Genomic DNA, 13,372 nt, shown 5'->3' with positions numbered 1-13,372 from the left:
GTAGGTGGTAGGTACCTGGTTGCTTTGTTTGCCAATAAACTTTATTTTTTGGAAGAGTTTCAGATTCACAGAAAACGTTGCAAAGATGATACAGAGAGATCCCGTATACTCTGCGCCCCATCCTCCCTGTTATTAGCATCTCATATGACTGTGGTGTGTTTGCTAAAATTAAGAAACCAATATGGATACACTATTATTAAGTGAAGTCCATACTTTATTCCAAGTTCCTTATGTTTTCCCCGATGTTCTTTTCCTGTTCCCAGATTCCATCCAGGACCCTATGTTCTATTTAGTGGAGAGTTTCTCAGACTTCGGTTTTTGCTGACAGTTTTGTAAAGTACTGGTCAGTTATTTGTGGAATCTCCCTCAACTGGGATTTGTCTGCTGTTTTTCTTTTGAGTAGGATGAGAGTATGGGGTTCAGGAGGAAGACCATAAAAAAGTGCTTTTTTTTTTCTCTCTCTGAGATGGGGCCTCACTCTGTCACCAAGGCTGGAGTGCAGTGGTTCGACCTCAGCTCACTGCAGCCTCGAACGGGGCTCAAGTGATCCTTCCACCTCAGTCTCTCGAGTAGCTGGGACTGCAGGCATGTGTCACCACACTAGGCTATGTTTTGTACTTTTGGCAGAGACAGGGTTTCCCCATGTTGCCCAGGCTGGTCTCAAACTCCTGAGCTCAAGCGATCTACCCCCCTCCATTTCCCAAAGTGCTGGGATTACAGGCTTGAGCCATGGCGCCCAGTGTAAAGTCCTGTTTTCATCATGTCACATCAACGGTGCACACTGTGGACATGACTTCTCCCCGTTGATGTTGACCTTGATCACCTTTCTCCACAATCACTTTTTATTTTCCCTCTTTCAGTTCTGTACTCTGAGGAAGGAAGTCACTATGTGCAGCCCATACCTACCAAGTAGGGAGTTATGCTTCACCTTCTTGAGAACAGAGTATCTACATAAATTATTTAAAATTTTTCTGCATGAAGATTTGTCTCTTTTCCATTATATGGTTTTTTTTCCTGTAAAATTCTTTCAATTTTCTGTATGCTTCAAGTGTTTCATAATGAAAAGGTGGAAGAAAAAATAAATGATAAAAAAAAAAATGGCTGGGGTGGGGGTGATGATGTACACCCTGCACATGCTGCCAAATACAAGGGCATGGGGGCTTCAGGGGCATCTGGGGATACAGCAGCACATGCAGCACCTTCTCCAGAATTCACTTCCCAACTGTTATGGTTTGGCTGTGTCCTCATCCAAATCTCATCTTGAATTATAGCTCCCATAATTCCCACGTGTTGTGGGAGGGAACTTATGGGAGGTAATTGAATCATGGGGGTGGGTCTTTCCCATGCTGTTCTCCTGATAGTGACTAAATCTGACGAGATCTGATGGCTGTATTCATAAAGAGGGATTCCCCTACACAAGTTCTCTCTCTTGTCTGCCACCATGTAAGATGTGCCTTTCACCTTTGGCCATGATTGTGAGGCCTCCCCAGCCATGTGGAACCGGCAGTCCATTAAACCTCTTTCCTTTGTAAATTACCCAGCCTCGGGTATGTCTTTATTAGCAGCATGAGAACTGACTAATACACCAACTGCCCACCCGCTGCAGCACACAGATGTCAACAACAATCTCACCTGCACTGTGTCCAAAACAGAACTAGATGGAGGCGCACCCATCAGGACCCTCGAACTCAGGGCACCAATGCCCCCTGGTTTCTTAAGCCACCAATGTGGGAATCACAGTTCATTTCCTCCCCCCATCCAACTGAAAGCAAATTACATTCTACCTTAAAATGCTTTAGTTTCAAGGTTGCAAGTCAAACATCCTTGAAATTATTAGAGCAAGCCTTCTAAAGTTACAAAAAAGCTCGTTTCCCTTCTTAGGAAACAGAAATGCAATTTTATGAGGAAGCCATGCGGAATACATGTACATTTCATTTAAGTGTTCTGGTAACTTATAGGTAAATCTTTGCCAACCTTTTCCTTATTCATCTAAGAAATCCAACTACATCTTTCTAAAGCACCATGACAGGAGATTTCCCATTCATTAAGTTCTTAGTGCACAGCCAACAATCCTCCTCAATGTTTGCTGAGTGATTGCCAAGGGCTTTGCCAGGCCTACTTCACTCAGTCCTCAGGACACTCAGAAGCATGGCTACTCTATTCTGATTTTAAGAGGAGGAAACAGAGGCACAGAGAGGTTAAGCCAAGACCACACAGCAGCAAGTGGCAGGGAGGTAGGTGCGACATCTTTTCTTCAGCCCAGCCGTCTGCGCCCTCTTCCAAATGCCTGGCTTCCTCCAGAACCTCCAGAGCGCGTTGCTGGGGCCTGAGGAGCAGTGTCAAGGGTCCCGAAATCCCATCTGCCCTGATCCACAGTCACAGAACCACCAGCCAGGAAAGGCGATTTGCCACCGTCCCCTGACAGGCTAGAACCGGAATGTCCCGCCCCCCTGGGCCACTGCCAGGGCCAGGCCGGGGCAGGCTTCAAAAACTGTAGGGTCCACGCCACCCGCCGGGGGTCCAGCGGTCTGGGGTGGGGCCGAAGACTCCAGACGCTGCTGCCGCGAGGACCACACTGGGTGGAGACGGGGGGGCGTCGTGGGGGTAGGCGACCCCAGCCGCGGGGGCGGAGAAGGGCCCCACTCCCGGCGCGCACTCCAGGTGGTGGCGGGGCGGGGGCACACAGCCCGGACGAGTGCCCGGACCGAGGGGGCGTCTCCGGGGTGCACCCGGGCAGACTGCGGCGTCGCTGGGATACTGGATCTCCGGGAGCTCAGCGAGGCCACGAATGGCCACCCGCGCAGAGCCTCGGCTGCGGGCTTTGCCACATGTCCCCCCACCCCGAGCCAGAGCATGGCCAGGTCGGAAACCAGCGTCGCGCGCCTTTCACCCCGACCCCACCCAGGGCTCAGCGCAGCGCCACGGCGAACCGGGCCTCCCACATGGCCGCGTCCCCGCAGAGTGTCCCAGTAGCTGGGAAGGAGGCCGCCCTGTCCTTCCGCCTGGGGTGGCCCTACCCAGGGAGACCTCCAGTGGCTCAAATCCTCGGACTCCCAGGAGCCAAGTGGCAGTGCCCCGGGGCTGGGGACTTGGAGCCTGGGAAAGCAACCGGCTCCCTTGGGGAGTCCTGAGTGCAGGCGCCTGCCCAGGCCAGAATCCTGGCCAAGCCCGACCTGCCAAGGGGGCCTGTCCCTGCGCCCCAGAGCCTGTCCCTGCTGCCCCGAGGTCCTGTCCCTGCGGCTCAGAGATCCTGTCCCTGCTGTGTCGAAGTCCTGTGCCAGACTCAAGGCCCTGTCTCCCACTCAGAGGGCCTGTCCCCGCCCAGGGCCTAGGCCTAGAAAGTGGACACTCAAGAGTCCCCACGTGATGTTTAGCGTCCAGCTGACAGGCAGCCGTTCTGCTCCTATGGCGGTGGCAGCCTCTGCCTCCTGCACTGAGCGCAGGACTCAGGTCTTCCAGGCCTGGCAGTGACCCTCAAAGGCCTAGTTCTTCCTAAGGGCAGCAGCTTGTTGGGGTGCAGTGCGAAGGGCGACCCTCCTTGAGCCCTGGAAAGCACCGGAGACGCTTCTGCAAGAGGCAGCTGCTGTTGAGCCTGGCGCCCAGGGAGGTGGCGACGAGGAGGCACCACTGGGTGACTCTAAGGGACACCAATCCCGGGATTGATAGGTTGGCCCCCCTGAGAGTCCAGGGAAGAAGCAATACACATGGCATCACCCTGCTCAGTATGCTCCAGACCACCACCAGCCAAGCATGGAGACAGGACCCTGAGGACGACTGCTGGGCTCTGAAGGGCTGGGCGGGGGTGAACGCATCCTAAAGGCTTGGTGCAGACCTGGACATGGCCCAGGCGTGGACTCCCTACTTGGTAGCGTTTGTGGAGTGAGGAGAACCCCATGCCACTGCCACATGGCTTTTGTCACTTGCATCCAATCACAGCTCCTGAGGAAAGGGTCCCCGAGACCCCCGTTGGCAACCCTAGGTGCGAGGGAGGAAGCCTGGGCGAGCAACTGTCCCCATGGACACCGCAGGTGGTTTCTCCCTGACATACATGGGAATGTCGGTGAGGTCAGAAAGACAGCAAATCCTTTATTCCTCATGTGAGAGGTGGACCTTTGACCCGGACCTGCAGTTTTGAAGGACAAAGTTTTAATAACTGTCTCAGTGAAAAAACCTGTCAGGTTAAATATTACTACATTTTGCAAATCTGAGAGACGAAATGTCAAGTTCATGCAGGCACTGAAGCGAAGTGCAATGGCAGGGCATGCATTTCCCCTCTCCCCAGCCTGCTTTCCTCCTGGAGGCCAGAGAGAGTAAGAGCTACCTCCTAGGCCTTCTGTGAGCACTAAATAAGCCAGGGCTGGTGAGGACCTCGGAGAGTGCCCAGGTTAACACACGCTTGCTTGGAAAAATCACTGGGTGTCATGTGTGTAGCCGTGACCTTTAGGATACTGCTTGCCTTGACTCATCACCTCTGTTTGATGGATGAAAGCACAGCCACTCACTGGCATTTACTGTGCTAGAAACATCCTGGTGCCTTCCCTGCTTGGGCCACTGTACCTTGTAGCCACTGTTATAGCTAGTGTGTGCTGAGCCCTGCTACCAGCCGTCATGGTGCTGAGTGTGGCTGTGCCTTGGTCCTTCTACTCCCACACAGTGAGGTCAGGACTGCCAGGACGGTGAAGCACAGTGCGGAAGAGCCCAGCAGGTCGCCCTGTCTGCTGCCTAGACAGAGCCAGTTTATCAAGACAGGGGAATTGCAACAGAGAAGAGTAATTCTCACAAAGCCAGTGTTATTATTCCTCAAATCGGTATCCCTGAGCATTCTGGGATCAGAGTTTTTAAGGATAATTTGGTGGCGGGGGAGTTAGTGAGTCAGGAATGTTGATTGGTTTGGTAGGAGATGAAATCACAGTGAGTGGAAGCCGTCCTCTTGCCCTGAGTCAGTTCCTGGGTGGTGGCCACAAGATGAGACCAGCCAGCTTATTGATCTGTATGGGGCCAGCTGATCCATCAAGCACAGGGTCTGCAAAGTATCTCAAGCACTGATCTTAGGTTTCGCAATAGTGACATTATTCCCAGGAGCGATGTGGGGAAGGTCAGAATCTTGTAGCCTCCAGCTGCATGACTCCTAAACCATACCTTCTATTCTTTGGGCTAATGTGTTAGTTCTATAGAGGCTGTCTAGTCCCCAGGTAAGAAAGGGGTTTGTTTTGGGAAAGGGCTGTTATTGTCTTTGTTTTAAACTATAAACTAAATTTCTCCCAGTTTGTTCCACCTACACCCGGGAATTAACAAGGACAGCTTGGAGGTTAGAAGCAAGATGGAATTGGTTAGGTCAGATTTATTTCAATGTCTCAGTTATAATTTTGCAATGGCGATTTCAAGAGCAGTCACCCTGAAGTTCAGGACACCCAAGAAAGCACTCCTAATCTGGCCTCTGCTTCCAGCTCGGATTTAGGTCGCAAGAGACTGCAGTCTTACAGTAACAAAAAGAAAACAAGCAAAATAAGAACCAGCGTGCTTCTTATGAAGCTAGCAGAACGTGGTAGCAACAAAGAACCTGGAAGAAGTAAATTCCAGAGCATTCTGAGGCTTTTGTAGGTGAATGGGAAGCTGAGGCAGCTTCCATACCTGGAGGCGATGCCTCATCTGGATGACAGCAATCCTGCCGAGGATGGAGACTTGGCCAGGATAGGGGAAGGCAGTCAGATCTTGGAAAACAGGGCTTGTGGGACAGACTGGAGTCTGGACAAGCCTCAAACACAAGAACAGATCACTTGGCCCAGAAATAACCTCCTCTGAGTTTTGCTAAGAAAATAGCAATAGGGCAGAGGATGGTAACTAGAAAGAAACTGTGTAATCCAAAACATTCTTGCAGTGATTGGATTCTGGGGCTCTGCCAGAGTTGAATCCAAAGGTGAATCAAAAATAGCTGAAATCGAAACCAATTGGCTCCCAGTCTGTAAGATCAAAAGGCAGTGGCTCAGGAGATTGGCGACTGGGCTCCCCACAGAGAATGCACCTGATTAAAGTGGCAACCCAGTCAAACCTTGTTCTAGAAGGAATCTGGAAGATCCACCCTTGCACCAGATGATGGGAAAGGCTTACCATCAACAACATGATCATATGTGAAATAACATTATCCCACGCATCCAAGAAATTCAACAAACCCCAAGTACGATCAGTGCAAAGAGATCCACATAGTAGGTCCTCAAATATGTTGAACATGCAAAAAGGTGTTAAAGCAAACTAAATATGGCCTGAGAAGGACTCCGTACTTCTATGTTTGAGCTCTTGTGGACAAACTGCAACCTAACTTAATAGGTAGACAAGATTGAAAACCTAACTTAGGAGCCGGGCGCTGTGGCTCATGCCTGTAATCCTAGCACTTTGGGAGGCCGAGGTGGGTGGATCACCTGAGGTCAGGAGTTCAAGACCAGCCTGGCCATCATGGTGAAACCCCATCTTAAAAAAAAAAAAAAAGAAAACCTAACTTAGGAGTATGCACCTGTAACAATAGCTGAGTCTTGGCCAATCCCAGTGGCCCTCCTTCAACCACTCATACACTGCTGAGAGTTCAGACTGTGTTGAAATAAAGCAAATGCTGAGCTGTAACCAATCCAGTTGTTTCTGCACCTCACTTCCGATTTCTGTAGGTCACTTTACTTTTTTTTGGTCTATAAATTTGTTCAGACCACGAGGCACCCCTGGGGTCTCTCTGAATATCTGCTGTGACTCGGGGCTGCCTGATTCATGAATCATTCATTGTTCAATTACATTACACTCCTTTACATTTAATTCGACCAAAGTTTTTCTTTTAACAGAGGAAATCTTGAAAGCAGCAAGAGAAAAACCACCCATCCGTCAGGGAAACAACAATACAATTAATGGCTGGCTTCTCTCATCTGCATCTATAGAAGCCAGAAGGCAGTGGAATGGCATATTCGGAGTGCTTAAGGAAAAAACTGTCAATCAACTCTTCTATATCCAGCAAAATTGTACTTCAAAAATGAAGGCTGAATGAAGATATTTTCAGATAAACGAAGACCGAAAGACTTGATTGCTAGCTGGCCTGCCTCAAAAGAAATACTACAGAGCCCGGCGCAGTGGCTCACACCTGTAATCCCAGCACTTTGGGAAGCCAAGGCAGGTGGATCACAAGGTCAGGAGATCGAGACCACCCTAGCCAACATGGTGAAACCCCATCTCTATGAAAAATACAAAAATTAGCTGGGCCTGGTGGCACATGCCTGTAATCCCAGGTACTCGGGAAGCTGAGGCAGGAGAATCACTTGAACCCAGGAGTCGGATGTTGCAGTGAGCTAACACCACTGTACTCCAGCCTGGTAACGGAGCGAGACTCCATCTCAATAAAAGAAAAGAAAAGAAATACTAGAGAAAGTCTTTTAGGGTGAAAGGAGGAGATTCACATGTTAAGCTGAATCCGAAGGGTAAATCCAAGTAAATAGTACCAGAATCATACATATGTACATTTATGTAACAGATAAATATGTTTTGCTCTTATTTCTTCTTTTAACTTCCAAAAGACTTAAGTTTGTATAAAGCAGTAAGTATAGCTGTAGTGTTATGTCTATAATATATAGATCTACTACCTATGATAAAAATGGCATAAGGGAGGGAGGAGGGACGGATTGAACTACATGAGGCGAAGTTTCTATATTTTAGCAGAATTTAGTATGGATCTGCAGTAAATTGCGGGGCGCATATTGTAATGCCTAAAGCAACCACTAAGGAAAAAAAAAAAACCTCAAAATGTTGTTTACAAATCAATGAAAGGTCAGATACAGTGGCTCATTCCTGTAATCCGAGCACTTCGGGAGGCTGAGGCAGGTGGATCGCCTGAGCCCGGGCGTTTTATTTATTTATTTAGAGACAGTTTCGCTCTTGTTGCCCAAACTGTAGTGCAGTGGCGCAATCTCAGTCCACTGCAACCTCTGCCTCTCAGGTTCAAGCAATTCTCCTGCCTCAGCCTCCCAAGTAGCTGGGATTACAGGTGCCTGCCACCACACCCAGGTAATTTTTGTACTTTTTTTTAGTAAAGATGGGGTTTCACCCTACTGGCCAGACTGATTCAAACTCCTGACCTCAGATGATCTACCCACCTTGGCCTCCCAAAGTACCGGGACTACAGGCATAAGCCACCGTTCCCAGCCTAGCCCAGGAGTTTTGGACCAGCCTGGGCAAGATGGTGAAACCCTGTTTTTATTTAAAAAATACAAAAATTAACTGGGCGTGATGGTGTGTACCTGTAGTCCTAGCTACTCAGGAGGCTGAGGTGGATCGCCTAAATTCAGGGAGGCAGAGGCTGCAGTGACCCATGATCACACCACTGCACTCCAGCCTGGGTGACAGAGTGAGACACTGTGTCAAGAAAAAAAGTTAAAAAAAGTTAAAACGATACACCGAAAATATGTATTCAACACAAAAGAAGGCAGTAATGAGAAACAGGGTAAAAAAATGATAGGAGACATTCAGAAAACAAATAGCAAAATGGCAAATGTAAACTCAAACACGGCAATACTTACATTAAATGTGACTAGTCTAAACATCCTATCAAGGCGGTTACAGTCTAAGTGGGTAAAAAGCCAAATCTAGCTATATTCTATCTAGAAGAGACACATCTTAGATTCAAAGACACAAATCGGTGGGAAATGAAGGATAGGGAAAGATAAACCTTGCAAACAATTAAACCACTTCCCATATGACCTAGCAATTCCATTCTAAGGAATCTTCCCAAGACAAGTGAAAACTTATGCCACACAGATGCAGTACCTGGAGCTCGGAGCGGTGTATTCATAATAACTATAACTGCGAAACAATCCAAACATCCAACAGCTAATAAGTGTAGAAACAAAGTCTGATGGAGTCATACGATGGAATTCCATTCAACAATTAAAAGGAAGAGACGACTGGTACCCGCTACAACATGATGCTCAAAAACATTATGTCAACTGAAAGAATCCAGGCACGAAAGACTTCATATTATATGATCCCATTTATATGAACTGCCCTAAGTTTATGAGAACAGAAAGCAGTTCTGTGGTTGTTTAGGGCTGAGGATAGGGCAAAAAACTAATTGCAAATGGACATGAGGAAACACTTTGGGGTGATTAAAATGTTCTAAGGCTGGGTGTGGTGGCTCACGCCTCTAATCCCAGCACTTTGGGAGGCTGAGGTGGGTGGATCACCTGAGGCTGGGAGTTCAAGACCAGCCTGAGCAACATGGAGAAACCCCATCTCTACTAAAAATACAAAATTAGCTGGGCATGGTGGCACACACCTGTGATCCCAGCTACTCAGGAAGCTGAGGCATGAGAATCGCTTGAACCTGGGAGGCAGAGGTTGCGGTGGGCCAAGATGGCACTATTGCACTTCAGCCAAGAGCAAAACTCTCTCCAATAAAAAAAAAAAAAAAAAAGTTCTAACACTGGATTATATAGTTGCTTAATTCCATAAATTTACTAAAAATCATTGAATTGAAAAAAGTAGCAATTAACCAAAATAATGAAAAAGTAGCAGTTAACCAAAATGACGAAAAAAAGTTTAGAAACACTTTATTATTAGAAAAAAAAGAAAAAAAACAATAAAAGAAAAGAACACTTTATCATTTTTAAAAGTTTGTGTTTTTTTAATTGACTAAACAATCTATTGAGAAATAAAATAATAATTGAAAATACATTTTTCTTAGCACAAAGTAGTGATAAGATACTATTGTAATACAGAAATAAATAATAATTTCCAGGCTGGACACGGTGGCCCATTCCTGTAATCCCAGCACTTTGGGAGGCTAAAGCAGGTAGATTGTTTGAGCCTAGGAGTTTGAGACCAGCCTAGGTAACATGGCAAAACCCCACCTATGCTAAAAATACAAAAAGCTGGGTGTGGTGGCATGCATCTATAGTCCAGCTACTTGGGAGGCTGAGGTGGTAGAATCATCCCTCGAGCCTGGGAGGTTGAAGCTGCAGTGAGCTGTGACCGCACCGTGACACTGGAGTCCATTCTGAGGCATGGGAATGAGATGCCGCCTCAAAAAAAAAAAAGAATAACTTCTGTTGTATCAAACTTTAAAATGAATTTTCAATTGAAGGTGAAATAAAGACATTTCTGAAGAAATTACAGCTGAGATAATTCATAGCCTGCAGACTCGCCAGACAAGAGATGCTATCGGGAGCTCATTAGCTGAAGAGAAATGATCCAGATGAGAACGGGAAGGAAGGCATAAAGACAGCCAGAAATGCGAATCTATGGGTAAATATAAAAGATGATCTTACCTCTTTTCTTCATTTCTTTAAAAGGCAAAAATACTAATAATATATTATGGAGTTTATAACATGTAAAGCAAAGTCTATGACATGGATAGATCAAAGATAACAGAGGAATAATTACACTAATATAAGGTCTTGTGTTATACAGAAGTGGTTTAATATTAATTTAATGCAGATTGTGATAAATTAAGGATGCATGCTTTATTGCCTCCCTGAAGCAACCACTTTAAAAAAATCAAATAAAAGGAAACAAAGACGTGTATCTGAAAAACCAACAGGGAAGATAAGATAAAATACCATACCATGCCGGATTAATCCTCAACAAGACAGAAAAACAGAAGCCGCAAACAAATCGGAAACAGCAAAACTTAACCATGAAACTCAGCCATATCAGTGCTTCCACTAAATGTAAACAGGGTAGCCGCTCCATTTAAAAGACAAAAATTGTTAAGATGACAGCAAGAATGAGAGGAAGAAACAAACAAAAACAATTGGACTGGATTAAAAAAAAAAAAAAAAAAAACAAGCCCCAACTACGTACTGTTTACAATAGATGTACTTTCGGCCCAGGCACGGTGTAATCCCAGCACTTTGGGAGGCTGAGGCGGGCGGATCACGAGGTCAGGAGTTCGAGACCAGTCTGACAAAATTGGTGAAACCCCATCTCTACTAAAAATACAAAAATTAGCCAGGCACAGTAGTACGAGCCTGTAATCCCAGCTACTCAGGAGGCTGAGGCAGGAGAATCGCTTGAACCTGGGAGGCACTCCAGCCTGGGTGACAGAGAGAAACTCCGTCTCAAAAAAAATATATATATATATATATATATATATATATACTTTAAAGATGCAGTAATCACTAATCACACTAATCACAAGAAAGCTGGCGTAACCATATTGATGTCAATAGACTTTGAAGCAAGAAGCATTACCAAAGATAAAGAGAGACAGTTCTTTTTTTTTTTTTTTTTTGAAACAGAGTCTTGCTCTGCTAATTTTTGTATTTCTAGTAGAGATAGGGTTTTTCTGTGTTGGCCAGGCTGACCAACAGAGCGAAAGGTCAAACTCCTGACCTCAGGTGATCCACCCGCCTCAGCCTCCCAAAGGGCTGTGATTACAGGCGTGAGCCACCATGCCTGGTGAGAGATACTTCTCAATGATGATCAAATCAATGTATCAACAAGACAAAAATCCTAAATATGTCTGTACCTAATGACAGCTTGAAAATACATGAAACAGTGCTCGCTTCGGCAGCACATATACTAAAATTGGAACGATACAGAGAAGATTAGCATGGCCCCTGCACAAGGATGACACGCAAATTTGTAAAGCATCCCATAAAAAAAAAATATGTGAAACAAAAATTGACAGAACTAAATGGAGAAATAGATGAATTTGTAATCATTGTCACATTGTCTCCAAAGATGGTCACCAACAGTGCCACCATCATCCAACCACATACCACATCTCCCAACAAGAGACAGAGTTATTTTCCTACTCTTTATTTTTTAATTTTTATTATTTTGTTTTTGAGACAGAGTCTCGCTCTGTCACTCAGGCTAGAGTGAAGTGGCGTGATCTCGGTTCACTGCAACCTCCACCTCCTGGGTTTAAGCGATTCTCCTGCCTTGGCCCCCCAAGTAGCTGGACTACAGGTGTGCGCCACTACACTTAGCTAATTTCTATATTTTTAGTAGAGACGGGGTTTTGTTGCCTTGGCCAGGGTGGTCTTGAACTCCTGACCACAAGTGATCCACCCATCTTGGCCTCCGAAAGTGCTGGGATTACAGTCATGAGCCACCGCACCTGACCGTATTTTCCTACTCTTTAGATCAGCATGATCCTTATGACTTGCTTTGACAGAATGTAGCAGAAATGTTTCTGGGCCAGTTCTAGCCTGGCCCTTAAGAGGCTGGAAGATTCTCTTTCACTCTCTTGAAAGCCAGCTGCCATGTAGAATACCTTGGACTAGACTACTGAGAATTGGGAGATCCCATGGAGACACAGAAGGCACATGGACTAGAACTGATACATCCTAGCCAAGGCCCCAGTACCTAAGTGAAGTTAGCAGTAGCTGAGCTTCCAGATGGTTCCAGCTATCCAAATGACACCAGCTGATACCTCAGTAGGCCGCGTCACCCAGTGGACCCACAGAATCATGGGGAATAATGAATTATCTGAAGCCATGAGATTTTGGGGTGGTTTGCTATGCAGCAGTCTATCAATGAAACATGGCTTTCTCTGTCATTGATGGGATAAGCAGACAAAAGCCAGTGATGACAGCGGCTTCCTCTGCATGCCCCCTTCACTTTGCTGCCACTGCCCAGCCCAAGGGAGTCAGTCATGGAAGTCCCCAAGGAGCAGGATGGCCAGTGGTCTCAGAGGTGGAAATGAGAGATGAAGAGTAAAATGCTAAGTTGACTGAGATTCTGGAGCTCTTGGTTGCAGTTGTTCTTCCAGACCAATAATTAAAAGCTCATGGGCTTTGAACAAGGCTGTAGGAGAAATGACTTACTGCATCCATGAAACGTGGACGCTGACTTACTCTTTCATGAAAACCCTGCAGAGGTCAAAAGCTAGCTCTATCAGCTCTGCCAAGCATGCATTGTCCACACTGAATGGGGCCCTACCAGACTTGAGACTTTTCCGTACATTTTCTATGATTCAGTGGCTGGTGAAGTGAAGGGAGCTGTAGAAACAAAGGAAGAAACGGATGACTACATCTGCTCCTATTCTATATCCTGGTTTTGGAAACTTGCAGCCTTCCTAACAAGGATGACTTCAGGAAGAGAAAAGGTCATCAAAACAATCGCTGGTATCTCCAAGGATGAAAGACACTCATGGGGCAGGACCGAGCACCCCACTAAGCTCAACCTACATCAACAGACACCCAGCCAACCCTGAGACACATGAGCACACCCAGCCAAGATCACCGAAGTCCTCCACAGTCCATTCTCAGAATTGGCCAATCCCCAGCAGCCCCCGAGACATTTGAGCAAGTCAGGCAGAGGACTGTGAAGCTCAGCCAGCCTTCAGCTGACCCTGAGACGCCAGAGTGAGCTCAGCTGAGGTCAGCAGAACTTCCCA

General features: G+C 46.6%; 1 non-coding gene across 1 annotated transcript; it reads left to right on the top strand.

Moving 5' to 3' along the window:
* The first annotated feature begins 11,523 nt into the window (after positions 1–11,523).
* On the top strand, positions 11,524–11,630 carry LOC116552100. Its single transcript, XR_004269217.1, has one exon. It is a non-coding gene; the product is annotated as a U6 spliceosomal RNA (small nuclear RNA).
* The last annotated feature ends 1,742 nt before the right edge of the window (positions 11,631–13,372 follow it).

Source organism: Sapajus apella, unplaced genomic scaffold, assembly GCF_009761245.1.
Source record: "Sapajus apella isolate SASKATOON/1434 unplaced genomic scaffold, GSC_monkey_1.0 scaffold10, whole genome shotgun sequence".
NCBI lineage: Eukaryota > Metazoa > Chordata > Mammalia > Primates > Cebidae > Sapajus > Sapajus apella.
The sequence above is the reverse complement of the archived record's forward strand: the minus strand, read 5'-3'. Positions and strand labels throughout refer to the sequence as shown.